At 33.7% G+C, this 26,727-nt stretch overlaps 1 protein-coding gene across 1 annotated transcript in view; it reads left to right on the top strand.

Moving 5' to 3' along the window:
- The first annotated feature begins 1,090 nt into the window (after positions 1–1,090).
- LOC118184279 (tyrosine-protein phosphatase Lar-like) overlaps positions 1,091–26,727 on the top strand; it is a 732,937-nt gene continuing 707,300 nt past the window's right edge. Inside the window, exon 1 of the mRNA XM_085819916.1 lies at positions 1,091–1,372. The gene's annotated coding sequence lies outside the window, so the exon portion shown is untranslated. The remainder of the gene's footprint in view (positions 1,373–26,727) is intronic.

Raw genomic sequence — 26,727 nt, 5'->3', positions numbered from 1 at the left:
GGAAAGCATCTGAAGTCTATCTTTTTAAATCTAGTACAAAATCTGTGCAAACAAAATTAAAAAAACATAAATATCCGAAAACAGATGTAAGACAATGTACATTTTTATTTAAGATATTTTCGATTTAGATAAATTTATTGTAACGTATGATCATTATTAAATCGAACAGCATCTTAGTTTCGAATAGCAAATGCCGTCGTTGCTATTTAGTTATTTGTTTTTTATTAAAAAAACATAATGCCATTTAGTTGATATCAAAATTACTATTTAATATGTTGTAGATAAACTGCATCTTTGCTTTTCGTCACTACTATTATTAAGGTAAAAATTCTTCCCGAGATCCTGTTGCCATCTTCCACTTCCTTAAAATAACTAAAAGAAAATAAAATGCAATACATTTCAGTCGTAGCATGGCAACTATATTACTTTTTTAAAATTTTATTTTTGTGCCTGTCAAGAAGGCCATCGCCAGAATACGATAAAAAAGAATAAAATTTAATACTTATTAAAAGTTCGCAATTAGGGGAATTAAAAAGTGAAAATTGGATTAGGACTAAGAATCTTTTGTCACGCTTGTTGCCGACTGAAAGAAAAAAAGAAATCTTATTATTTTAATATATATATATATATATTTCTTTCCTCTCCGTTCAAAACCGCATCTGCAGTATTTAATTAGAGTTTATTCCAAATCATTCCCACCTCACTCCCTGATTTGTTTCCACTTCTCTAAATACGAAATATAAAAACCTCTTCTCATGCCAATTCATGCGTAAGTCGCAGAAAACTCCAAACCCCTCATAGAAAAGAATAATAATAATAAAAAAAAAAAAAAAAAAAAAAGAAAAAGTATTTGGAAGAGAGGAGGAGAGAAAAAAGTTTAAAAATAACAAAACAGTAAAATCACAGCTTTTTGAATCCATCCATACCCCATCCCATGCCTGAAATCCAACACCCCCTGGCGGCAGTTTGTTGAGCGCAGAGAGTGAAAGTGATGCCCAAGAAAATTCCTTTTGCCGCGCGTCGTCATGGATACCGAATTCCAGAACCACGCCCCCCACCCCGCCGAGCGAAACGCACACTCTGGAACGATCGTCTGCTCATGGCGGGACGGCGTGAATTCCTTCTCCCAGGCGCGAGTTGAGTTAGCTGCGCGCTGAAGAATTTTCGAAAGCGAATTAAAATGTAGAATAATTCCGAAATTCAAATTTCGTTTTTCTGAGGCTTTATTTAAGTGGAAGTTTCTAAACTTCTTTTTATTTATTTTCTTCTGCTTTTTCGAGTTGTGAGTCATTCTAAAGGAGCCAGCTGCCATGCTGAGACACACTCGAATATATTCTGTCGCCCCTTATCACCTACGAAAGTTATCCTAAGGGTAAGTTATTTGAATATGTTCTAAATGTGTTCTAAATTGAATCGAAATTTTTTCTTCAGAAAATGTTCTTTTTTGCAGAGTTTTTCATAAAAGCTACCCGTCTCTTTATATCTGTTTGCACCATGACAACAGGTTAGAAGCATCCAGAACACTGGGTCACGAAATGTCGCTCGCGACGCCGCAGACGATTTTGGTGGTCCCAAATATTTTTTAGTGTGTTTTATTGCGTAATTACGCATGTTTATTTATAAACATTATTTATGATTATTCAATTATTTAAAAAATTATTCGTTATTATATTATTTATTTATATTGTTTATTATTATATTATTTATTTTTATTAATTATTATCATTTTTTTGTTCTACCCACATTCTTCAGAGCAGTTATGCCCGGTGATAAACTGAAATTCCGGTAAATGATTTATGATTATTTTGCTACATTCGTATCGAATTTCTTCTCTTTTTTTCTCTACTCCCTTTCTTTAGAAGAGCAATCACGTATATGGGTTGGCAGGCTGTACAGTCACTATGCATTGCAGTAATAAAATAAATAAGTCGCAAATATTCATCTGGAATATTTTTTTCCAAGGAGCTTGCGCTGCTAAAAGCTTAAAATAATTGTTATGACTAGAAAAAAAATGCATAATGATGTTTATGAATTCAGTTAATTTTTCGGGTTGAGCGAGTTATTAATAATAAGAGATGAAGAATTGCGTTCATAACTTTTAAATAGCTTAGTTCCTTAATCAGTAACAAACAGTATAAAAGAAAAAGAAAGGAAATATTTTAAGTTTTTCCGAATGGAAACACACAGGTTCGGAGAAAGTAAAAATATTTTATTTTCAGCTAAGAAAATGGCAATCCATTTCTTTTAAATCTTTGAATTTGTTGATTAACTTTAAACGACTAATGTCATACGCTTCGCAGAATGCAACTTTTTTCTTTTAAATCCCCGAGTGTTCTGATTAAATTGAAAACATGAATATTTTACGGTTTGCCTAGTGGCACCACATTGCTTTTAAATCGTTAAATTTCTTCATCAAAACTTCATTAAGTTCGCACAAAAGATAAAATAAATGAATAAAAATATTCAAAATTCTGGCAAAGTTTAATTCTGCAAGAAGTAAAATATTCGTGTTTCAAGTACAATCAACAAACTCATCGATTTAAAAAAAAAAAGTGTTGAGACTGACCGAAATAAAATAGTTTTGTCTTCGTACGCGCCAATTACCTTCTACACAATTTATAAGGTAGTTCTCACGCCTTCCTAGCGTGATTTCGTGGTGTAGTGGTTCTGCACGCTGGGCCGGTATTCCAGAGGTCCGTGGTTCGATTCCCGGCGAAGGCGTTTGCTCATTTTTCATCTTGCCTGCTTTCACATAATCTTAATGTCTCTACAATGGGGCCCGAACTAAAAGGGTGTTGGATGAAAATTCTCCACACCCAGGATTTGGCGATTGGGTCCCCTAAAAACCCCAGTCGCCCTTTAAAAGAGGGAGTATATAAGGTATTTCTCCCGCCTTTCTAGTGTGACTTCGTGGTGTAGTGGTTCTGGCCGGTATTCCAGAGTCCGTGGTTCCATATTTAGCGATATATATATATATATAAACAAAAAATAAAGGAAACTTTGAAATTAGTGAATTTCAAAATTTATTCAGAAGGACCAAAAAGTAAAAATCTGCGCAGTTGTTGCAAAGATGTTATGTGGTACAATATAGTAATAGAGGAAATAAAGGAAATTATCTTCTAGTAAATTCGAAAAAGAATGCAAAAGTATTCTATTGTGCTTTGTAGATAGTTGTACGGAAAGATTCCGATTTCCCTTGAAAATTCGAGATCTTTCCGCTTCCTACAATTCTTCTGTTTTTTCTATTGTTTTACTTTTAATTTATACTGCTGTTTCTTTATTCATTCCAATTATTGTTCTACAATAGTGCTTTTTAGCTTTCAAAAATGATTTCTTAGTTGCTAATTTTTACCAAAATAACTCAATTTGCGTTCTAAATTCCGCTTCGGATTTTCTTGGAGATAATTCATTAGTTGGTAGAGCCTTCACGAGTGGCAATTATAGCTTTAACCTTCCGGGCATGCTATCCACATATCTTTGTATGACAACTACTAGAATTTTCTTCTACTGGACTTGGAGAAGTCTTGTTAGTTCCTTCACCGATATTGGATGGTTATTGCAACACTTAATTCGGCCATTCAACTTGTCCTGGAGGTTCTAGATAGCTTTCAGGTGTGGGCATTGGGCAGGTTGTCCATTTGGTTAACCTCATTTCATCAAAGCAATCCATGGTGGACCTCGCAACATGACATCTAGCTATGTCGTCCTGAAAGTAACATGGGTCCAAACCGTTAAACTGCCACAACGTAAGAAGAACACTGCCATCTAAAACACTGCAGTAGGCGTCGGTGCTCAGTTTACCATGAATTTGTACCAAGAGTTCAGTCCATACCAGGAGAAACACCCCAGATCAGAACTCCATCTCGGCCGACCTTTACTGTAGGCACAATGCATTCTGACAGGAGGCGTTCTCCAGGAAGACGTCAGACCCAGACTCTGCCATCCGAACGCTAGCGGGTGAATCTTGAGTCGTTGCTCCAGAGAACTCATTTCCACTGCTCAATGGTCCACTGTCGGTACCACATTAACCACAATAATATTGCACCGCATTAGCCGAGGAGTGCGACTGGACATTTTGATCAAAGCCTTACGGGCAGCATCACGACCAGGAAAATCAAGCAGGTAAATGGTTTCTTACGAATGATGTTCATCAAAACACTACTCCCGGTTACCTGTTGGTTGGGTGAGATTCTTCTGAATTTCTCCGGACCGCACCCGTTGGTCCCTATCTCTCAGTTTCGCTGGTCTCCCGACCCGATAATCACCATTCCGATAATCACCGCTCACCTTCTCTTTCTGAATCACATAGGCCACTGTTGAATTTGGGTGATTCATCTTACTAGATATGCCCCTAAGAATTGGCCATTTTTATGATAGCCGACGATAAGACCTTTCTCGAAATTAGATAACTCTGCATTTCGTGGCATCATGTATGCGACTAATGCAATCGTTGTTTCCTACACGATATTTAATGGTGGAGGGCGTGGGCGTTTAATGGGGAGTATCCGAACCCCAGATTATTAATTAAACTTGGCTATGAAAGTTAGCAAACAGCCACTGGCTAAGAATGAAAGTAAATGTAAATTTTAAAGTAAAATTATTTTGAAAAATACCTAATTAAAATTAGAGCTTATTAAAATGATAATTATAATTATAAAATGTTAATTTCATGCTATTTCATTAATAATATCTCTCTGAATCATCAAAATATGGTCAGCGAGTTATTGTTATTTAGTACAACACTTGATACTCAAAAAAAGGCGTTTCGATCTGCCATATTTACCAGCTTTAGTTTAATAACCCCAATTATAATTAAATTATAAAATACAATAAATGTAAATACATATGACTCCGATCAATCTGAGAGACTAACTCTATGTATTTTTTGGATGCAAACATAAACGTAAAAGAAACACTTTGGAAAGTAAACAAAATTAACCAAAATGGCACAACGTACATGAATTATTCCAGAAAGAACTAGGCGAAATACTTCAAAATGTAATAAAAATTAACGGACTTAATTAGTAATTAATGGACGTTAATTAAAGTACTCTTTAAACTCCTTATTTCGTTGTAGTTTTGTCTTATTTTGCCCAATTGTCATGTTTTGCTCACTTTTTGTTGCAGTTTACCGCTGTGCTTTTTTTTTTTTTTTTTTTTTTTTTTTTTTTTTGCATACGGTTTGGTTTATTCCGAATTAAATGTTATTTATTTTAATTTATTTTGCACAACAGAAGTACCCGATCGCAGTTAAGTTAGACTGAAAGTAATGTATCTAATAACAGAGAGAACGATACCGCTATAATTCTTCTAATAGTGATGCAAAAAGTATGATTCACAGTCATACATTTTTCAGTCGGATGCGATATGGAACCCACTTCGAAAAATTTATAAAATTGTTACAAAAAGCAAATTTAAAAACCAAATCAGAAAATAGCTGCAAATTTTATTTGGATTTAACTTGGCTTTTGAATTGCCAAGTAAGGAATCAAGTAAGTTTTTAAAAAAAGAGATTTATAAATTTATATCAAATTTAATTTAACACCGAGAAACTCCTCTCCAATTTTGAAAGCTAATGTTTAAAAACTAATATGGCGATTTTCACAAAACTTCACACTTTGGCATAACTTGAGTCGAAGAATCGAAATATGGAAAAAAATGGAATTCCATCATTTCAGAAAAGTCCAATTTTGTGTCAAAATACTTACGTTACATCAATACTATATATAAATATAATATGTACCCTAAGTTGCGCTTTCGAGACGTTAAAAACGCAAATTAAATTTCGTCAATATGCTTAGTAGAACAGGAGACATAGAATTCTCCCTTTTTTTTTCTTTAGCCCTAAGGGGTAATTTTCCCAGAAGGCCTATTAATTTTGTTTTGGCATTCCGTTTTGGCTCACTATAAAAGTCTGAATCACTTTTCAAATTGTTGCCACCAAATGCTAGAGCTCTGCATTATATTTAATGAAATTAAATAATGAAGAATCGGGATGAATGTATGTATGTTTCCCGCATTGTGAAAAAACAACGGTATCTAGAGTCATTCGATTTTGAATAACGTAATCTTCCATCGAATATGGGCAATTTGGAAGCCCTAATTTGAATTTGAAATTTGTTTTATTATTCATTTCAGATTTCGTAACACTATAATGAATTTTTGATTAATAAACTTAACGATTTCAAGGCAAGCAATGGCAAAACTGTACAAAAAAGGAAAAAAAAAAAAAAAAAAAAAAAAAAAAACCTTTTTATCTCCAGTGTGCGAGACTGTGTATCGGAAATTCTAGAGTGATGCTCATTTAAAATTATTTTGCGATATTACTGTGGAATTGAATTTTATGGTTTAAGTGCAAAGAACACGATATTTAATAAATAAAGATAACGCACAAAACGTTACAAAAAAAGATCCCTTTGGGTATAATATAAAATCTGAAAACTTTCGGATTTTTTTGGGGGGGGTGATATTGCTGTTGCATTTAATTTTATGGTTTAAGTGCGAAGAACATTATATTTAATAAATAAAGGCAACACACAAAAATGCTTAAAAAAACGCCATTTTGGGCGTAAAATAAAATCTGGAATTTTTCAGATTGTATTTTATTTTATTTATTTATTTATTTTGTGTGTTTGTGGAACGTGTACGTTCATTAAACGTTTCAAGATTTGAATGCATTTTTGTCTAAAGCAATTCGATTAAAAATTAGAAGCAATACTCTTAAAGATTCATATTGCTCTTAATTACATTGCACTTAAAACGTTTAGTCTGTTACTAAAAGTTCATAAAAACCATGAAATATCTTTATATTTATAGCTCTTTATATATAATTTTCTTTATATATATACAAAGAAAATTTGAAAGCTTTCATTTTTTATATTACGTCCAAAAAGTGAGGTTTTTTTTGGGGGGGGGACGATTTGTTTGTTACCTTTATTTACAGTCTCGAGCAATGGAGATAATTTTTTTTTTTTTTTTTTTTTTTTTGTACAGTGTTGCCATTGATCACTTTGAAATTGTTGAGTTTGTTAATAAAAATTCGTTAAAGTTTCACAAAATTTGAAATAGATAGTATAACAAATTCGAAATTAAAAATTCGGGCTTGCAGGAGCCCATCTTTGGTCGGAGAAATACGTTATTCAAAATTGGATGGCTCTAGGTACCGTTGTTTTATCAGAATGCGAGAAAAATTCATGCATTCAATTTATTATTTTACGTTCTTTAAATATAATGCATAACGACAGTATTTTTGGCAACAGTTTGAAAAGTGAAACGACACAAAATGCCGTTTCGAGACTAATAGCCCTTTGGGTCTAACGCCCCTTTGGGCTAAAAAATTGGAAATTCAAAATTCCGGTTTCGATGGGCACGTGGTTCAGGTCAAAGACAAAGTTTGTTGCTTTATAAATATAGATACATAGTGGTTTAGAGCAAATTTCTTCTGCTGCTTTTCAACAACGCCAGAAAAAGACAAACATTTATACATTACAGATTTTCATTACAGATTTCTAAAATATATAAAATTGTTAATCTTTAAGCTTGCAGGCCCAGCCCGTATGTTTTTTGTATATTCAGGACTAATAGCAGACAGCTATTTATTTTTGTTTTTATTTTGATTTTAATTTTGATTTTGATTTTAGTCTATATTTAAGATGTTTCGGTATAGTTTAACATATTTTAACACCTTAATGTGTCATTTTGTGCGGACGCGTCGGGAAATTGGAACAGAGAATTGAGACTATTAAAATTTCCCAAGAGACTTTGTCTAAATTAAAAAAATTTTGTAGCGAAAAAATTTCAATTGTCTGTTTCGGCGAAACACGTAATGGGGTTAGCTTGATTCGACGTTCAAACAAATTAAATTTCCCTTGAAAAGCCAGTTTGGAAGTCGAGTTGGGCTAATTTTCCATTTTCGCTTACTTTTTTATCTGATTCTGTTTTTTTTTTTTTTATGTTTTACATGTTTAATGGTTTGATTTTCATATGTATTAATTTTTTAAAACTTTTGAACTTTTTGGAGCAACAGCTCCTGGTAACTTTTAGGCGAGCTTACTACTATTTTAATATTTTACTTATTTTGCAGCATATTGCGCAAGATATTTTCTAGACCAAATTGGTTTTTCAAAATTGTAATTACTACCTTGCTTGATATATATATATATTATATATATATATTATATATATATATATATATGCATGCACACATGAATACAGATTCTTCATTTTTTATTAATAGAGATAAAGCAAATATAGGGAAACGAAATAAGCTTATAAACTGTAACTTTAATTCTATGCAAATGTATGGAATTTAGCTGCTTATTCATTCATTTTCCTCTTTCATACCTTTTCACATGCAACTCGATGAGTTGAACGGATACTTCGGGAAACACAACTAATGAACACATAAAAAAATTTGAACATTATCATCTCATGTATCCGAGAAGATTTACTGCAGTTATTTGGAAAATACCTCGGAGCATTTCGCTTAGAGAAAAAAATGAGTAAAAGGTTTCCTTGTTACACAAATACATCCGACTTCCTTTGCAGAACGAGATAAGTTCCTTGCTTGCATAGCTTTGTGTTGAGACAGATGGCAGTGGCATTTATAGAATCTCTAAGCAAGTATTCGGTAAATAGAGAGATGAAACTTAAGTTCGTGGATTTGCTCACTGTAACCGTGTTCTTCATATCCATGTTGATTAAAAACATGATACCAGTTTCACCGTTTTCGAAAAAAATAATTGGGATTGTTTAAGGGAGTAAGATCTTTGTTTAGCTTCAAAATATCGATTTTGATTTTGAAAACTAGTCAATTTTTTTATTCTAAAATACTGTTACGAATTTTGTATTTAGATAGGTAATTTTAGTAGAATTATAAGTAAAATTGTTGTACGTTTCTGTGTGATGTAGTGCGAGACAAATTTTAAGAGAAAGTTTTGACGGAAAAGTAAGAATACAGGGGAAAGTGCATTTAACATTGAATAAATGGGTAATTTGTGTTGAAATTGAATAAATGTAATTGACCACTATGTTAGCTGTAACCGTAATCCCGTCTCTAATTGCTTTCCAGTGATTTAGAGAAGCAGAAAGTACTCGAAATTCTCGCGGCCGGTTGAAAACTATAAAAGCCCGGAGAGAGAGCATGTGGTCTCAGTTGCTTAGTTATTGTTGTAGCGAGTTTTTAGTTCCGCGTGAACTGAGGCATCCGAGATAGTTTTCGCTTTAGAAGCACTTTGCATTGCGTTCTATCTACCGTTCTTATTAGTTAAGTGTAACTATTGATTATAGTGTGTGATAATGTGAGCATTTGTACGAATATTTCTGTGGAAAATTCCAGAGTTCTGAAATATTTCTTTTCATAAAAAATAATTTTATTAACCTATTATCGAATTGTGCATTCACTCTATTACGAACCCGTACGCACGCGATAATATGTAACACCTTTATCTATGAAGTACCAGACGCTTGAAAATTAAGAGGAAAATTCTGATGTAGACTTCTCTGTACCGCTTATTATTTTATACACATTATTGATGCACTCCCTATAAATTCCTAGAATTATTCAAATTTAATGAAACGATCTCTCGAAGCAAGTTGAAAATTACATTACAAATTGTAAATTTTTTAAAATAAAATATCCCCGTCAATTTTTCTCATACGGGAGTCACACTTCTTACAATTTTATTTTTTCGTAACGATTATGTATAGGAACCGGGAGACGTCATTCAAAGTTAAATTTCGTTATTTTTATAAAATTAATTATTTTATTTTATATCTGACATTGACGAAACACGTAATTTAAATCAGTTCTGTAACGCGAAGCATATAACTACGACCAACGATTGCGGAAATTAAGGCTGGGTAAGGACTTTTAAGCCAAGAAAAGGAGTACCGATTGCAATGAAAAAGGGAGGTGCACAGCTAAATGTTATAGCAGTGCCATGTACAAAATGTTAAAGTTCTACTGCTAATCGTTTTTGAATTATGCAAGATAAATACATAATTACGTATATACATACATATGTACGTACAGATGTCATTAAAAAGTTCCTTTTGAAGCTACTTTACCGATGCGGTTTGGAAAACTCGGTCCTTTATTCTGTTCGTACGTACGATGTCACGCAAAAAAAATTGTCCAAATGGATTCGGAAAAGGTAAAAATGGATATTTCCATTAAAATATGAAATCCGAAATATTTCCGGATTACAGTACTTCCTTTACTTTGTGCAAAGAAGTAAAAATATGTAATGAATCTAATCAATCCAGTTCGTGTCAATTCATAAAAATGTTTAATATCTCTAACTAAACGTCTCACGATTTAAACGCCGTTTTATTTAAATCAATCAGATTAAAAAGTAGAATAAGTGTTCTAAAAAACTACTGTAATTGCTTTTAAATCGTTTGGTTTGTTACTTAGTAACAGATTCAATTTGTGTTCGAGTACTTTGAATAAATAGTTTATATTTAATAAAAAATTCTAAATAACGGATATCCGATATTTCGTTGGATATCCTTTGGTTAAATTTACGCTTTTTATGCATTTTAACAGGAATTCAACAAATCTCTAGTGCACTAATTAAGTGCACCAACTTCAGTGGTCTTTCTGCTCAGTGGGACCAAAAGTTAGCTTTTTTGTGCAAGGAAAATTTTATCTTCCTGTCCTTCCCGTCCATTGGCCGAATTGCTTGCTTTTGCGTATAAACTCTAATTTTAGTTGAAGAAATAGATCTTAGTTGAAAAAATTTTAGTTAGTAATTTTAGTTGGAAAAATAGGACAAGTTAGTCTTTGACTGCTTTTAACTATATTTGATGTTTTATGTTTTTCTGTGTTTTAGAATTTTTAATGAAGATGGTTTGAGTTTTTATGTATTTTTGCCTTGCCGCGGAGTGAGAACTAAATTGATTGAATGAAAAACATATTTCAAACGAAATTCGTGGAAATAATTTTTAATAAAGTGCAGCAAAAAATGTATGCAATTTAATAGGACGGTACAAGGAAGTCATGTGTGTACGGTACATGGAAGTGTTACATTGTGCAAGAGATACCACAATTTTAGGAATCATTTCACTAAAGTTATTTACATATATAAATCTAAAGCTTTCAGATTTTCTATTACGTCCAAAAGGAAAAAGAATTTTTTTTTCTTTTACACATACATAAACATTTTGAGAGTATTAGGGCCTAAAATATTTAAAAACAGCATATGTTTAGGAATTTCAATAGGTAGTATCGCGCGTTGCAGATTCCATATAGTGTGCTGCCACTACTCACTTTGAAATCATTGAGTTTCTTAATCAAAAACCCGTTAAAGTTTAAAAAATATGAAATTGATAATAAAACGAATTCGAAATTCAAGATTTTGGCTTCTAGGTGCCCATATTCGCGTGCATAACTACGCTATTCACAATTGGATGGTTCTACGTGTCGTTGTTTTTTTTTTTTTTTTTCCAAAATGTGAAACACATATATATTTTCATGCGTATTCTTCATTATTTAATTTTTTAAATACGACAATATTTGTTGGCAATAGTTCGAAAAGTGATGCAGCCGTTTATAGCGATCCGGTTTGAGACTAAGAAGACCTTCTGGGCTAACGGCCCTTTGGACTAAACATCCGTAACAGTACATTAGAAAAGCATTTCGAGTCTGTGTTACAATATTTCTGACAAGATCTATGCACATAAATTTCAAAAATACAATTTTCCACAAACAATTGCGAGACAATGTAATTTCACACTGAACTATGAGTGGATTATAAGAATAATTTTCATTCTAGGGTAGATTTATCTAAGCAAATGAGAACGCACAATAATTTAAACTGTAAAGGATATATCCTAATTGATAGCTATTTATTTTTAATGCCTATATTGCGCGTATTGAATATTTAAATGGTTCTATTTTGAACTCTTAGATTGCTTACTAATTGAATAACTGATTTTAGATTTATTAATAGGCTAAATCCTATTTAGGTTCCTAGAACAACGTATAAGATTAATTAAAATCGCCTGACGCATTACATCAAGACTTAGTTCCCTTAAGTATATTCTCTGTTAGCTGAAATTAAATAGGATCTGCCAAATTACTAAGAGATCGTTTATTATTCATCATAAAGACATTCGAAGAGTTTCGGTAACCACAGGTTTCTTATCGAACAGGATAGGTATATATATATACCGTGTTTACTGAAGCCCTTATTCTGCCTTTATTTTCGCGAGCGTTGGTCTCAGACATAGACTTCTAGTTCCAAAAGTGTTTGAAATGACTCAAAGATTCGTGTTTCTGCCTTTTCGATTTAAAAAATATATAAAAAAATACGAAATCTAACTTCTTACACGTTCCTTTGATCCCTATACTCTTCTGATATGCTAATAATTTTGTTCTTGTAAGGTTCCTCACTTTTTTTTCGTTAAAGTAAATGTCGAGGAACCTAGTGAATCGTTAAACGACTTATCGCTAAGTTTAAGTTCAAGTAACTAAAGTCGTAGACTCAATAAGGGTTAACCCTTTCCGTCACGCTACTCTTTAAATAAAGTTGGAATTTTACCAAAACAATTTGTAGGCAGTTTATTTAGGCCTAGGAGAGTATGCAGGTATAATTTTACAAAGACTGCACAAACCGTTTCCATTTTTGGGGTGTGTTTTGTGAAGCCCAAGCGAACACACTGAACCGCACGAGCTGCGATAGGTGAGCATTGCTGTGAAGCACGTATTACAGTAAAATACTTTGTCTATGATTTAAAAACAGTAGAATCTGATCTCTGTAGCAGATTTAGCATCACCCACGGTGCACCACGGGAAGGCCTGCTACTCTATATCCCCCCCCAAAAAAAACGGAGGGAGGAAGGAAACTCTCATTGCTTCGGCAATGCGAGCCATTTACACAATTTTAAAGTTTATAAGGAAAATAATTAAAATATTATAATATTAACAATTAATTATTGACTAGAAAAAAATAATTATTAAATATATATACAATTAAAAATCTACAGAAATCAAAACTGAGCAAACTACGCACGATGAAAGCAACAGAAAAAAAAAAGGGTCTGCTCTCGCTGAGAATCAAATAGCTAAGTGAAAACAAAGCACCGGGGACCTTCAAAACCAAAAACAGAAAAGAATAAAAACATACATAAAATAAATCTGCGCTCTCAGCCTTCCCCGTGTTTGAAGCACGAGACCAGATTCTGTGACTCACTTCCACGTGACAAGCGCTACCAGTGCAGTGTGTTCAGTCCCGACACACCATACACTGAAGGCTTCACTATACGCAATATTTCAAAGATTAAAAGTAAAGGTAATACAGAATAGGCAGATTAGCATGCGAACAGCAAAATTATATAAATATTTTTTTCATTGATATTCATTGCATTTAAAAAAAAATCTGAAACATTTCTTTGAAAAATCAATGTCTTTAAAAACACAATATATCTCAACGTTAATGATTTGCTTGTGTGGTGCTGCCATCTATTATTCATAAAAGAGATTTAAAGTAACCATTAGTGTAGTTTTCGTGACATTTATCAATTATTTTCAGTGTCTAAAGAGGGAATGTTTTTGGCGATTTCATACCGAACACACTGTGCCGGAAAGGTTAAAGTACCCTTTATTTCACTCAACTAAGAATAAAAGTCGGCCCCTTTCTTGGGATTGCAACAAAGCTTCCACTCGGGCATAAACTCAGAATAAGAAATTAGAACTAAATTAGAACTAAATAAAAGCCACGGAAGCTAACACAATTACCTACCATAGTTGGCCCCTAAATTAAACTAGCCGGTGAATATCAAAAGCCACGTAGCCAGGTAATAATACGGCCAAAAGTAACAGCTCCAAGAGAGACTTAACCAGAAGGCAAACACGCGCTACTCAGGATTCTTAGCTCTCTCTCTCTCACGAAGTAAGTTTCACCTTCGTTAAATAATCCTTCGAACAGATTTGCAATCAATGCGATTCTAAAAACTCATTCTGTTAGGAAGTTGTAAGTGGAAAGAAGAATCGATGGCAAAGCACATTGAAATTCAAATAACTGTTATAAAATTAAAATGTACCTTACATTGGGATAAAAATTATCGCATACATACAAGACATTGTACCCAAAGTCTAATCAGTTCTTTATACGAATGTAGAAAGCTTAACTACAAAAAACAAAAACAAAAAAAAAAAAAAATTTTTTTTTGAAAGTTTCATATAAGAGTTATCGTGTACGAAAAACTCGTCACACACACACACTATTGTAACTATTGTAGACACTATTGTAAATATTGTAAAAACACTTTTTGTGGGGAGTCTTAATTCGTAGTCATTCAGTTTAAACTCACTATCAAATTCTTGGACCAAAAACATAACCGCCCTTACCTATGTTAATAAGCTGGCGGAAGGTAAAAATACAGAATGTTTCAAAAGGTCGTTGGCAAACTTAACATGCTGGTCTGTCATACCACGATAAACAAGGTTTACATAGGAACGTGTATCTGAATATACGAACGGCGACCGCTTGAGTTCGCAAGTGTGTAAGGAAGAAAGGAAGGATGTCGAAAAAGTTGTTAATATGACTTCTATTAAAGAACATGGTTAAATTCAGAAGATGCTGAAATTCCTTCCATTCACCACAATGCATGCTTCACAACGTTGACGCATGTATTCACGGAACTGTTCAAAATAGGCAGGTGTCTCACGGACACGTACAGCCGCCTCCACAATCCTAACGACGAGATCGATGACTGATGTTAGGATCGTCTCGTACACCATGGTCTTCATGTACCCCTCTAGGTAGAAATTCCAGTTGAATCAGTCGGGGAATCGCGTTGGCCATACGACAGGTCCACCACTGCCAATCCAGCGATCAGTATATGTCCTATCGAGGTATTCCCGTACAGTGCTGCTAAAATGTGTAGGCCCTCCATTATGCTGAAACCAGATGTTTTGACGTATAACTGCTGGACCGTCAACCTCCAGATCCACTCTTCCCGCAAAATGCCCATGAGGAACTAAGTACACCGATTCATCCTTATCCTGCAACGTCCTGGCCTCAATGACAGAGTAGCATGTTAAGTCTGGAAACAAACTTTTGAGACACCCTGTGTAAAGATAGCTCAGGAGTTCTGAGGGAAAGAAATAAATTTATCCGCATTTAACCCCACCAGTTGTCGAACGGTAAAAAGACCCTGAACACTGGTAGTTCGGTCTGAGGTTCGAATCCTTCGAACGGGTTGGCTGCATCGGTATTTTCGTGGTTTTCGCCATATGTAACGTGTATACAAGCCAGTTTTCCTAAGAAAGTCCTTAAAAAAGGCAGCCCTTCCTTTAGGCATATAACCCTCGAGGCTTTGCCATAATCAAATAAATCAAACCAAACTATATCCATATTTAGTAATTACTAAAAATCAGGATACTTTCGAGCAATGAAAAATAAAATGCCTCAAATCAATCATTTTTCTTCATCCAAAGCCTTTCCGAGATATAGTTGGAATAAATATAATATAAATATAATAATATAAATTGAGAAGAATGTCACTGCGTTTGTCCTTCATATAAATCTGAAGTTTTATTCCGATCTTACTGAAATTTGGCACACTTGACCTTCACAAACAAAAGGAAGGTTACCGTTGACTTAACATTTCTTAAAAACACTCCACAGGTCTGCACTCCTTGTATACATATATTTTATTTGAGTTTAACGAACTTTTGATTAAAATCTAGTTGAAAAATGAGGTCAGCTTTTACATAGCGTGCAAATTTTAATACGTTTCCTTATTACTTCACCGCTTCACGTAATCGTAGTTAATGCTATCATTCGGATATTGTTATCGAATTGCTTATGTCCCGCTGTGTATCCGAAAACATGAAAAATATATCATTTATTGCGATCAAACATTCTGTTAATACGATCAAAAAATTATAGCATAAATTTTAAGCTGAAGTAAAATCGCCAAACAAAGTCAAAATCAATTTTAAAAACTGCCAAGTGTCAGAAAAATGTTGCCAAGTAAGGGATTAAGTCTCAAATAGCCTGTTACATCGTTGTAAGAAGTAAAGGAAGTATTGTAATCGCGAAGAATTTCGGGAATCATGTTTCAACGAAAATATCCATTTTGACCGCTTTAGAATCTATTTAGACGATGTTTTTGTGTTACATTTGTATGTGCTGACGTAATAAAGAACTTTTTTCTTAAAAAACAAAGGATTGTAAAATAGATTTAAAATATAACTCATATAAAATTTAGTTGTGAAAAAGGGAGGTGCACAACTAAATGATAGTTTTGGGATTTAAAATTTAAAAAAAAAAGGATTTAAAAATAGATTCAGAAGAGACTTTTTCTTGATGTCTCTACGTATGTATGTCGTACGTACGTATGTATTTACCTTGCATAACTCAAAAACAAGTAGCCGTAGAATGTTGAAATTTAGTACATGGGACTGTTATAACATCTAGTAGTGCACAACCCTTTTCCGTTCCAATCGGTTGCATCAAACATATATATATATATATTGCAGGTGTTCATTGTGAGTTATTTTTCACGAAACTTTGATTCCCCTTTCCACGACGCACACGAGTGTCGCTCCTAGCCCTCCTCTTCTCTTATGCAATCTTAAGGAAAAAAACGGACTTACCGCAGCTCCGCAAATGCTCTGCTCTTCATCGTATTTCGATTTAGGAGTACTTTGGGTGGCGAGGAACGACCTCAGTTTATTAGATATATCGATGTCAAATTTCTCGTTTTTGTTTTACATTCTATTTGATGTTCAGTTGTCTTATGATATGCTATTAATCAAAATAAAATATATACATAGTATATACAGTGGTGGCCATAACTGTGGACACTTTTGGAAATTTTTATGTTTTTGAATTTTGTATGCTTATAGAAAATGTTACGTTTCGCAAACTGCAAACTTGTATATATCATTTTAAAGAGAATTTATTACTAAATTCAATACAAAACACAAAATTCAATTATTTGCAACACAAAAAACGTTATATGTACTTTAATATAAATAAAAAACACAGTTATGAAGTGGTTAGTAATGTCTAGCTTTCCTGGCCAATAACTGTTCTTGTTCTGAGAACCAATCAAATGTTAGTAACTGCCAATAGAAGCTGACATCATGTTTACGCTTGAAACAGTTCATTATTTTGCTTTGTTCTGTAGAAGGAGGATCTGTTTCTTATACACTGCAATTACAAGTAGGAATTTTTGTAAAAATTTTTAATATTTAGTCAAGAAGCAATGACATCAAATAAAAGAGTAGATTGGACACCTAGAAAAAGATGTAATATTATTGTGTTATGAGAAAATAGTCTTTCCTATGCTGAAATTGCAAGACAGGTGGGTGGTTCAGTGACTACATCTGGAGTCTGAAAGTTTTGTTTACGATATCAGGAGACAAATTCAATAAAAACAACGAAGGAAAAGGCCGAAAAAGGTGCACCACATCTATTGATGACAGAAGAATAAAAAGACTATGTCTCCAAGATAGAAAAATATCATCAGCGGCCATCAGAAGTGATCTGAATGATGCTGGTGTTTCTGTCAGTTCAAGAACAATCAGGAGAAGATTAACAGATGTTGGACTGAGAGCTAGAATTCCACGAAAAAAGCCTTATATTAATTTTCAGCAACGAAAAAAAAAAGACTGAAGCGGGCAAAAGAACACATTAATTGTACAGATGATCAGTGGTCACAAGTTATATGGAGTGATGAAACTAAGATATCGTTATTCGGTAGTGATGGGCGAAAATATGTAAGACGTAGAATAGGAGAAGAGCTACATCCTGACTGCATTCAAGCAACTGTGAAGAACCCAGTTAGTGTTATGATTTGGTCATGCATGTCAGCAGATGGTATTGGTCGCCTTCATGTCATCGATGGGACACTGAATGCCAGAAAATACATTGACACTATTCTAGAACTAAAACTTCTACCTTCCATCAGAGATCTCTTTCCCAACAATACTTCGTTTATTTTTCAGCAGGATTCTGCTCCTTGCCACACGGCCAAAATATCGAAAGAGTGGTTTCGTACAAAGAGCATTAAATTGTTGTCATGGACAGGAAACAGTCCTGACCTCAATCCTATCGAAAATTTGTGGCACCGTTTGAAACCATTTGTCCGAATGAGGCGCCCATCAAATAAAAGGGAACTAATTGAGGCTATAATTGTTTCCTGGCATCATGTAATAACGAACGAAGAGCTTAAAACTCTTGTCAGCTCAATGAAACGTCGATGTGAAGCTGTAATCAAAAATAAAGGGTACCCTACTAAGTACTGATAACTCACTAGAATCATCACTATCTAATGTATATCGATAACTATTATCGTTTAACTTTTTTTGTATTGCAAATAATTGAATTTTGTGTTTTGTATTGAATTCAGTAATAAATTCTCTTTAAAATGATATATACAAGTTCGCATTTTGTGAAACGTAACGTTTTTTATAAGCATACAAAGTTCAAAAAAATAAAAATTTCCAAAAGTGTACACAATTTTAGCCACCACTGTACATGTATATTTTCACTCTGTTACCCGGCTCTGTGAGTTCAGTTTTTTTTTTTTTTTTTTTTTTTTTTTTTTAAATTTTTATGTTTTAATAAATTGTTCATTTTTTTGCTTGAAAAGTGACCGAATTATGTTACTCTTATATATCGGTTAGAGTTTTTATATCTTTACTTAATCTGCATTCAATAGTTGTAGAATTATCAACAATTTCAAAGTTTAAGCGGTGCAAAGCCTAACGAGGCTGCCATTTATTTACATGTGAAACTCTTAGTAGAATAGTGAATTAAGTCAGTCGGTGCAAAAGATTCGGTGTCTTTTCGCCCAGCGAGATCGAAAGTAAACTTTCAGGTTTCTGCACCGAAAATTTTATCTTCCTGCCCGCTGGCCAAATTGATTGTTTTTGCGTACAAACTTTAATCTTTATTGTAAAAATTGCTTCTTTAACAGTTTTTAGCTGTATTTTAATGTTTCAGGCTTTTCTGTATTTTACAATTTTTAATGAAGTTTTTTTGAGTTTTTTACATATTTTTGCCTTGTCATAAAGTGAGAACTGAATTGATTGAATGGAACATGCGTATCTCTAGCGAAATTCGAGGAAATAAGTTTAAATGAAGTGCAGCAAAAATGTGTATAATTCAGCAGGCCATACAAGGAAGTCAATGTGGCTCCCACATCAGATATTTTTATTATTTCAGTTGTAAGGATTATGTTAATTTTATTAACAGTTAAATTTTAAGTTAAAGTTCCTTTCCTGTCAAATTCTTAACTTCAACTTACTACTTCCGGACAGAACGTAGTTTTGGAATCTTGCTGAATATTTAATGAGAAGGAGAGGTATTTAAACCACGAAATTACTTACGGAGGCTGAGAGAATCAGAGCTTCTGATTTACGCGCGTCTGCCTTTTTGGCCACTCTCTCTCTCAAGCTGTTATTACGCTCGGCCGTACTCAGGCCCTTGCTAAGTTTCGTAGTCAAATAAGTTAAGGGGGCCAACTCAATTTGAACCTTGATAGCTTCGGCTACACTTCTTTAGTTAATCTTAGTTTTAGTTTAATTCTTAGTCTTTTAAGTTCAAGCCCAAGTGCGGGCTTTGCTTGTACACTCCCACAGGCGGAGTTTTGTTAAATCTTATTGGAATAATAAAGGGTTAGTTACCCTTCTATCTTGTTGTTTCTTGTCACCGAACTCTAGCGATTATTCGCTTATCAGTTCTTAGATTCTTCACTTCCAACATTAACTTAGAATTCCAAAGTGAGGAACTCTACACAGTCAAACATTCATAATTAGGGAACAGAGCAATCTCAGTTTGATTTGTATTTTGAATAACTCTGTTGATTTTGAGATTGATCAGACAAAATCTTTCTTCTTCTGCAGAAAAAAAAAATTGCAGAATATTTTTCCCTGCCGCTGGGGACAAAATCTCTTGAAATTATCTATACCAAACTTAGCTTTTTTTACCCTAATTTTAAAATTTAATTTTACATGTTCTTTTTCAGGGAATGATGGATTCCCTCGGAGTTTTAAGTTTAGAAGTTTAGCGTCGGTCAACTAATTTGTAGAAACATTGTTAGCAGTTTTGTAAATGGTATTTTTTGCATTAAAGACATTGTGAACCATTCATAAATAAAAGTTTCATTTTTCCTAGTAAAAATTCTGTTAAAGTACTTATTTATATATTTCTTATTACATTTCCACTAAATTAGTTCAATTCCATTGCCGTTTTGAAGGGTATTCGCTTTTTCATGGTTAAATGTTATCATTCGCTTAACACTATCAAAACAGCCATCGACTCAAGTGATCACATTAAGCGGCGCTCATTGTACATCATTCGGGAACAAACCTAACGATACGTGCGAAGTGCTCAGATTCCAAGCGCAAGTGACCATCTCGAGCCTGAGATCCTGTTTGGGCAATGCATCACTCGCAGTCATCGCCATCCATCACTCACCGCCTTAGGAGGAAATCCCATTTCCAGACGGGAATTAATCATCTTCGTGACGAACTGTCAAGGATCTAACGATATTATGACACAGTCACAGCAATGGCTGGAGCTTCAGTAGTTGATCTGCCAAGTGACCACTTGCTAAATGACCGTTCGAGATATTATTCAGCGATTTTTCAGCTCACAGTTCATTATTCGCTGTTGTGAAACCCAAAATGCTGAATGTCATGAAAAACTAGTATCAGATCTTTACTATTGTTAAATGTATGAAGGAGTTTGAGTATCTTGGCTCGGAGTATTCGATTAATACGAATTAAAGCAAGTTTAATCGATCCTTACTGCCTAAGCTTTACTGGCTGTTTGATATCACAGCAGTACTTCGGAGATATTAAACATGACTTGGTGGAGGGAATTAGGCATTTTGAAGATTCTAATAGAAATAGATGATTCAAAGGCATGAAGCTAGGACCTTACTTTGTAGAGTCATTACGTTGATTGGAAGCAGAAAAGATGAAAAATATGCAACCGCCTTCGCCGGGACTGGAACCACGGACCTCTGGAATACCGGCCCAGCGTGCTACCGTTACACCACGAAGGCACGCTAGAGAAGTCGGAGAAATACCTTATACACTCCCCTTTTTAAAGGGCGACTAGGGTTTTAGGGAACCTAGTCGCCAAATCCTGGGTGCGGAGAATCATCATCCACAATCCTTTTAGTTCGGGCGCCACTTGAAGAGTCATTAGGTTAATTGGAAGCAGAAAAGATGAAAAATATGCAACCGCCTTCGCCGGGAATCGAACCACGGATCTCTGGAACACCGGCCAGCGTGCTACCGTTACACCGCGAAGGCACGCTAGGAAAGTGGGAGAAATACCTTATAACTTAAGGTAAGACAGTGATTTGCTGCAAAATGTGACTATTTTATGTCTTAATAAAAATCTGATGTGGATATCACACGACTTCCTTGTACAGAATATTAAATTATACGCATTTTTTGCTGTTTTTCAGTTCAACTTATTTCCTCGAATTTCATTAGATATAATCAAAATAGATCAAATAATTTAGTTCTCCCTTCGCGGCAAGGCACAAATACATAAAACCTCAAAATATCTTTATTAAAATAGAAAAATATAGAAAAATATAAAACACCAAGTACAGTTAAAACAAATTTTACAATTACAGTTTCTATGCAAAAACAATCAGCCAGCGGAAAAGAAGGCAGACTATTTGGCGCACAAAATTACTTTTCCCACTCTTCAAAAAGACACTGAAGGTGCAGAAACTAACTAAACTCATCATTCTGCTAAGTTTCAATTGTATACAAATATGACTACTATTTTAAAAGAATTAAGCTTAGGCGCACTTAAACAACTTTTAAATTGTTGATAATTCTACAACTATTGCATGCATATTAACTAAAGGCATAAAAACCTTAACCGGAAGATAAAAACAACGTAATTCAATCATTTTTAAAGAAAATGCACAATTTATAAACATATAAGAATGAAAAGAACTGGTCTCATGGAGATGAGTAACAGAATGGGTATATATATTTATATATACTTGGTGCGGCCGATTGCGACCAAAATACGAGGTGCACAACTACATGTTACAGCAGTCCCATATACAAAATTTCAACGTTCTTAGGTTACTCGTTTTTGAGTTATGCGACATACATACTTGTAAGCGCATACTTAGATACAGACATCACGAAAAATTCCCTTCTGAATCCATTTTAAATCATATTTGCAACCCGTTTGGGGTAAAAGAGTCCTTTATTCTATTATTAAATACACTGTCGCGCAAGAACTAAATACAAAATTAAATTAAATTGCATTCGATAACCATCAGAATGGATATTTTCGTTGAAATATGATACCCGAAAAAGTTTCCCAATTGCGATACTTCCTATAAGGAAGTAATAAGTGTTTGGAATCATTGCATAGATCGGTAATTGTTGGAGCTGGATTGGTGATGAATTAAGAGATGTATTATACTTTCAGACATGCCACATGCATCGATTAGTTTGAAGTCATGAAATTAGAACGTTACATAAATGACGGCTTCAGCTTGCGGTATATTTTGGTCATTTTATTTCTTAATAAAATGGTTTGAAATTATTGCAGTGCTATGGAGATATTAGAGGTTGATTAGTAATAAATTAGGTAAATGGTTTTTAATGTCAAATTTTGAAGTAAGATCTTACATAAGAGGCAGATGGTAGCTTGCTGCAAATGTTTAGTGTTTTATTTCCACGGCAAAATTGTTTGAAATCATTGCAATACTTTGAAGATATCAAAGCCTCGATAGGAAATAAATTAAGTATTTTAAAGGCTGTTTATCAAGATAAATTAGTATACAAAGTATTTTGTATTAATTTACTATTTATTATGATTTAAATTGCAACTTCATGTTTCTATAGTCTTCACCAGAATGCAAATTAATTGCTGGTGTATTTAAGCTGGGTGTTCGAAGTTTTAAGATTACAGCTTTTGGAAGTCGCAATTTGCTGTTACTTAGTACCACAGTGTGCAGGCAAGCCTCCGCATTTATTCAACATCAAGTCTGTTCACTGCGACCGCTCAATGACAGAGCGAAATTGACGGCTACAACCGGTTTCTCTTTCTGCTGCTGCTGGGCTCCGAAGGTGTAGGACGGTCTTCTGGCCGTCCGCCCCCCAGATGACGCTTGTATGCCATTTTGTTCTTTTTCGTTCCTGTTTTGACTGCCATCTCCATATTGTTTGTAGAGTAATGCATTTCTCCTAGAAAATAGAAATTGGTACTGAAGATTCAACGAAAATTATCTAGATGCTGACTTCTCCAGTAAATTAATAATGTTGTGCGACTTGAAATATCCTCGAAAGGACTTCATGTACACGTTTTCCACTTTCCTGATGATAAGAATATTCGCCTTGCGTTTCTTCAAAAATATATTAGAATAACCAGTCAACTCAATTTCCTCCGTTATAAAATTTGATTTTTTTTATCATGAAACTTTGTTGAAAGACGATGGACTGAGATTTACTTTGATTGAAATATTACGCATTCCTTGTACGAAAGGTTAGGTTTCAAAATGGTAGGACTGTTTCTTTCTGCCGCTGTATGATCACAGTTAATGATCTTCTGTCTGGCGATATTTACTTAATTTATGCTGGTATTAATTCAAAATTTTATGATATCAAGTTATAATAAATAATACTTAGTTCACATAATTTTAAGTGTCATCTTTTGGGGGTAAGTTACTTTAATTTTATATTTCTTTTAGACCATACATTTCATCCTGCACGTTATCAAGTATTTCTGGCTTATTGCGCACCCCATATTTTATTACACACAGCTCAGTCAAGTTTTATTCCGGTCTTAAAATCTTGCTAACCGACATTAAAAATACACATCGTTACTCTCTTGGGCCAGCTTAAGAAGTCTATTACAAAGCGCAACAAACAATAAAGTTCGCCTTAAAATAGCTTACATTAATATTAAACTTTCTCCTTAAAGTAATATGCAAATTTAACTCACCAACGGACGAGAGATAAAATTCACTGAATACTGATAATTCGATCAGAGCTCAAATCCGGGCGAGAAGTTTTGCTCCTTGGGCGTTTTCGTGATTTTCCCCATGTGAATAGTGGATATGAACCGTTTTCCATTAGAAAGTCCTTCACGAAGAAATCCCTCCTTTTAGGTGGATAGCCCTCGTACGCTTTGTCGCAGTCGAAACAAACCAGAACATACAATGTTAATCAAGAATTATATTAATTAAAATATTAATAGCAAAAAGCATTTGTTGCTCTTCAAGCGGCAAATCTGATATCTATTTCAATTTAAAACGAAATACTGCAATATAAAACCTCAGAATAAGGGATAGAAAATGAAAGCTGTAGAAGAAATCTGAAACAAAAGCGGAAAATCTCTAAAATCTTTACAAAAGGAAAGCAAGAAAAAAAAGGAAAGAAACTAAAAAAAGTAACAAAAATTTGAAAAAGCATCTGTTACTGCTAGGTCCTCAAGAGTTATTGCGAAGAGATCGATGCCAGAGGAACATATCTCTTGAACATCACGTGACCGAAGTGCTTTACGCTGAAATACACGATTTAATATCAATCCCATCATGCTATACGATCAAATCACTTTTGGTGCTCAGAGAAGAAGTCGAAATTCTTCTCCGATTTTATTTATTTACTTTTTAACAGCTTTCTTGTGATGGATAAAAATTAATAAAAACCTTAGAAAAGAACACTGACGTAATCAAGACTAAGAACAATCAATTGTTCTTCTTTATCTCTACTGCAAAACTGAAACTAATTAAATAATTATAAATACTGAAAAACATTGATTTACTGTCAAATAAAAGAGAATTATCCACAAGAGAATTACAGCAAAGTTTGTTTGAGTTTATTTTAAATTCTGATTTTCTTTGAACGTTTTTTTTTTTTTTTTTTTTTTTTTTATATTTCTTGTACAACAAACCCTTGCCGAACTGGAGCATACGTCATTAACACGTTACGTGAAAGGCAAAAATGGGGTTAAGTTAAAGTCAAAAAAGTTAACTTCCTGTGAAAAAAAAAAAAAAAACATATTAGGCTTAGCTCAGTTTAAGAAAGTATGTATAATTTATACGGACTTAAATTTTATTGTAATTAAAAGGGAAGAGGTGTAGCAAACTTCTTGTATTGGGTTGTTAGGAAAGTAATTTCGTTTTTTACTTCCTTGTACGAAGTAAAAAGGAAGTATTGTAATCGCGAAACTTTTCAGGCAGCATATTTCAACGAAAATATCCATTTTCACCGCTTTCGAATTCAATTTAACTATATTTTTGCGTGATATCTGTACGTAAGGATAGAATAAAAGACTCTTTTCCACCAAAAAAATTATAAAACTGCTTTAAAATGAATTCTGAAGAGAATTTTTCGTGGCGTCTGTACGAACGTATGTACGTACGTACGTACGTACCTCGCATAACACAAAAACGAGTAGCCTCAGAACGTTGAAATGTTGTATATAGGACTGCTATAACATGTAGATGTGCACCTCATATTTTGGTTGAAATCGGCCGCACCAATTGTATGTAAATACTATATTTATATATATATCCACTCTGTTACTCCGCACAGTGATCTCAGTTTCTTTACTCTTATACGTTTGTAAATTGTACATTTTTTGCTTTAAAAATGATTGAATTATGTTGTTTTTATCTTCCGGTTAAGGTTTTTATGCCTTTAGTAAATCTATATGCAATAATTTTAGAATTATCAACAATTTTAAAGTTGTTTAAGTGCCGCTAAGCCTAATAATTTTTTTGATGGCGGCCATTGCTTGTTTACATTTGACACAGCAGAGTAGTGGATTTGTGGCCAATCTAGAGAAACGTAGCTTCGCAACAACAAAAATAACGCCTTTATTTATTATTGCGAATTAAATCATGCTTAATCCTTTCTGGAATTTTTTCGAGGAAATAATTGTTTAGGATTGACTTCGTAATTTTTGATACAGATATTTTGAGTTTTTACGTATTTTTGCCTTGTTGCGAAGTGAGAACTGAATTAATTGAATGAGAAATACTCAATCGTCTGTGAAAAGGTGTTCCTTTTTTGTTTTGTTTGCTGAATTTCTTTTATACATCGTTCTAGCTTTATTATAGTATTTGAATAGAACATGTGGCAAAGATTAGATAATTCATTAAATGATATAAATTTTGTGCATTTTAAGTTATAACTTGAACGAAATATAATACTGTTAAGTGAACCTCGCGCCAGAGTGTCGCTATAAACAAATAGAGTGAATTTTAAAGTATGCATTTATTCTATTGTGGTTTATGCGCTGTCGGCGAAGTAGATTTAATTCAATCCAGTAAGTTTAAACGAAATGCAAGAAAAAATGAATATAATTTAATATTGCGTACAAGGAAGTCATGTGGTGTACACATCAGATTTTTTTTATCAAAATGAAAGAAGATTTTCTTATACTGAATAAATATTTTATTGAATAATATATTGTTCATTCTGGTCCATTACTTTGTGGGGTTCCACCTTTTTGTCTAACCACTGAATGTGGAGGAACCTAATGAACAGCTTTGGTTCAGGAACAGTGACGTAAACTCGAGAAGGGTTAATTACCCTTTACTGCTCGAAATACGAATTAACAGATGGCCCCTGTCTCGGGGCGTACATCAAAGGCTTGGGCTTGAACTCAAAATAATTAGAAATAAAACTTAACTAAAGAGATGTAGCCGAAGCTATCAAAATTCTAAGTAGTTCGCCCCTAAATATCGAATAAGCTAGCGAAGCTA

Source organism: Stegodyphus dumicola, chromosome 7 (genome assembly GCF_044657685.1).
Source record: "Stegodyphus dumicola isolate Sdum_Otavi_A_Nest chromosome 7, ASM4465768v1".
NCBI classification, from domain to species: Eukaryota; Metazoa; Arthropoda; class Arachnida; order Araneae; family Eresidae; genus Stegodyphus; species Stegodyphus dumicola.
Note: the sequence above shows the minus strand (reverse complement) of the source record. Positions and strands in the feature narration are given on the sequence as shown.